Here is a 2,760-nt window from a genome sequence, read left to right as displayed (position 1 = left end):
CATGTGGCTATTTTTTACATTTTTAACTACATTATCATAAAAGCAAACATTCCTACTACAATAATAAATGAAAACTAATTTTATATATAAAAACATATAACAATTTATTTTATATTTTTTAAAAAAGTGCAAAATTTTTGCGAATTGTAATTATTTTCACGCTTCTTATTTGCTTAGACGTTTTTATATGATACAAAAATAGTGTTAAGCAGATTATATACATTTTTACATTAAATAATATATAATAATAAAACCTCACTTGCAATACACAAAACATAATGCCATATTTCTTACGAAAAACCCGTTGATATTCAACGGAATGACAGTGAAAATATTGTAAGTATTGTAATATTATAGTATTATTATATTTCCATGTTGTCGAGTGGTCTTTGCAGGTATAGAGCATAAGACTCATTGTGGAGTCGATCGAGTCGAATGTTGTATTTATTTATATACACAGTAGTTTATCATTGAGTGTTTGAAAATTCAGTAAATAGACGGGACGATACATAAAAGTCTGCTCTCCATACAAATGCAATAAAAGGGAGGCCCCTATTCTGTGCATCGGCCATTGAAAAGTCATTTATTACTCAATAATACACATCTCAGTCAATGAAACCGTGCCACGAGCATTTTCCCCATATAAAACGTTTAGTGTAATAAAATATAAGCGATACACTATTCCATAATATTTTTTTATAATGGGAAGTGAATTAAAATCAATAGGGATATACGATACAACAAGCAAAAAATATTTTAATTATTTCCCATGATTTATATATGAAAAGAAACTGTAACATTATTTTATTATTTGTGGCAAAAATACAACAGTAAGCCAGGAACGTCATTTCAGATTTTTCCAGGGGGGCAAAAGTTATTTCATTAACCCTTTAAAGTCCTTTGTCCACACATATTGGACATCTGTTTTTTACTAGCAGCTCCCATGTCCATAATGACGAATATTTTATCTATAATATAATAAAAGAATAAATTATTAAAACAATTCTTGTAAATATAAAAACTTTTATAGTCTAATAATTATAATTAAACCTAAAATAATAATTCTACATAAATTAATGGCTCAGACTTGGAGCAAGACATATTAAAAATATTATACATTAGACTACAAAAGGTTAAGATTCATAGTATTTCATTAAATGACATGCATTTTTTCTAAATAAATAAATCAAATGTCCCCCACCTTCCCATCCCAAATAACGTCCCTGAAGTAAGCTCTAAACGTCATAACAGAAACACTTTTTTGTAGTGAAGCAAAATACCTACAACGCTGAATATTTTATTTTTAAATAACTTATACACTATAGTTCTTTATTGAATATGTAAATATTATTATTATATCTTATATATAAGATATAATATTATTATTTAAATATTAAATAAAGATTACGTTATTTTGCCAAGACTGCGATTTATTATAAAAGATAATATATTTCGAGTTTTTCACTAAACCCTTTGTATTATGTTATTCGCTATCCGATGTCGGTCTATATTTTTCTATATCGCACAGATCTGAAACCCGCTTCATCTAATTGTGCCAACAAAGCGCCACACACACGTTCGTTATTACGAAAATAATAATAATAAAATATTCTTTCTCCGAATATATTAGCGCGACCCGCAAGATGTAATCGGACAAATGTGGCGTAAGAAATGGCATGAAAGAGCGCGTTCTCGACGTTGAATCGGTCCGTGTCTTATTTTTGGCCTTTTTGTCCGCATCTGCCTGTCTCCGAATGTGCCTTTTGACATAAAGCTCCACGCACACACTATCGCGATATAATATCACTAGCGTCTTTTGTCATCCGACTCCATTCAGCGCCGGCCCGATAAAGGGCAACGGTTAATAATTATTTGATAGGGACATAATAGGGATGCGAGTGGGAGAATCCTTTTTTTGCAGCTTTCATCCGACCCCACCCACCGAGACCCCCGACAATTCTATCCTGATTCAGACCACTAATGGTGTATGACAAATAAAATCTTGTACGAATGAAGATTATGAAGTATATAAATATAAAACTATTCATGAATTTGCAAATTCAGCAAATTACATGATATGAAGTCTAGTGATTGGTACTCAAATATTACTAATTTCCCTCCTATTGACCTAAACTTTTATATTAGAAGTCCTTAGTATAATCGGTAAGGATAGCTATCGTATTTTTAAAACATAGTGTAATAGCAAAATGCAGACAAACTGTGGAGCAATATTGCGATTTCTATCTGTACTAGTCTTCCGCTTATTTTCCTCCAAGAGTTGAGTTTATTTTAAACTGTAATTAATTCTAGAACTTTCATTAGATTAAGTTGGGTTTGGCTAATTCATTTAGATTAGTTTTGGATTTGAACAGCAACTGTATGTTTCGCAACTGATAAATTGAGTTTCATAGACATTTCATCATAGCATATAATTTCACTAGCGCATATCAGTTAAATTATATTTTAGCTAGTAGAAATATATATCTACTGGTAAAAATGTGCCGTTGCAGTGGGAACGCTCGTTACCGAGCATTCTCACTGCAACGTCGCGACACGCTTTTATTGCTTTTGCCGTGAATTTTTGCCTTCTGAGAAGCGATAATTGTTTTTGCGCCCTATTGACACTTGCACTTTGATAAATACTCCCATTTAGTAATATTAGTAAATATTTATTTACTTAATAAAAAAAATATTATTATAAAAAAAATCATACTTCGTTAAAAATAATCTTAATGAAAAAAATAAAGAAGGTGAAGCATA

This window comes from Plectrocnemia conspersa, unplaced genomic scaffold (assembly GCF_051122295.1).
Source record: "Plectrocnemia conspersa isolate PC_06_02 unplaced genomic scaffold, ASM5112229v1 ptg000013l, whole genome shotgun sequence".
Lineage (NCBI taxonomy): Eukaryota > Metazoa > Arthropoda > Insecta > Trichoptera > Polycentropodidae > Plectrocnemia > Plectrocnemia conspersa.
Note: the sequence above shows the minus strand (reverse complement) of the source record.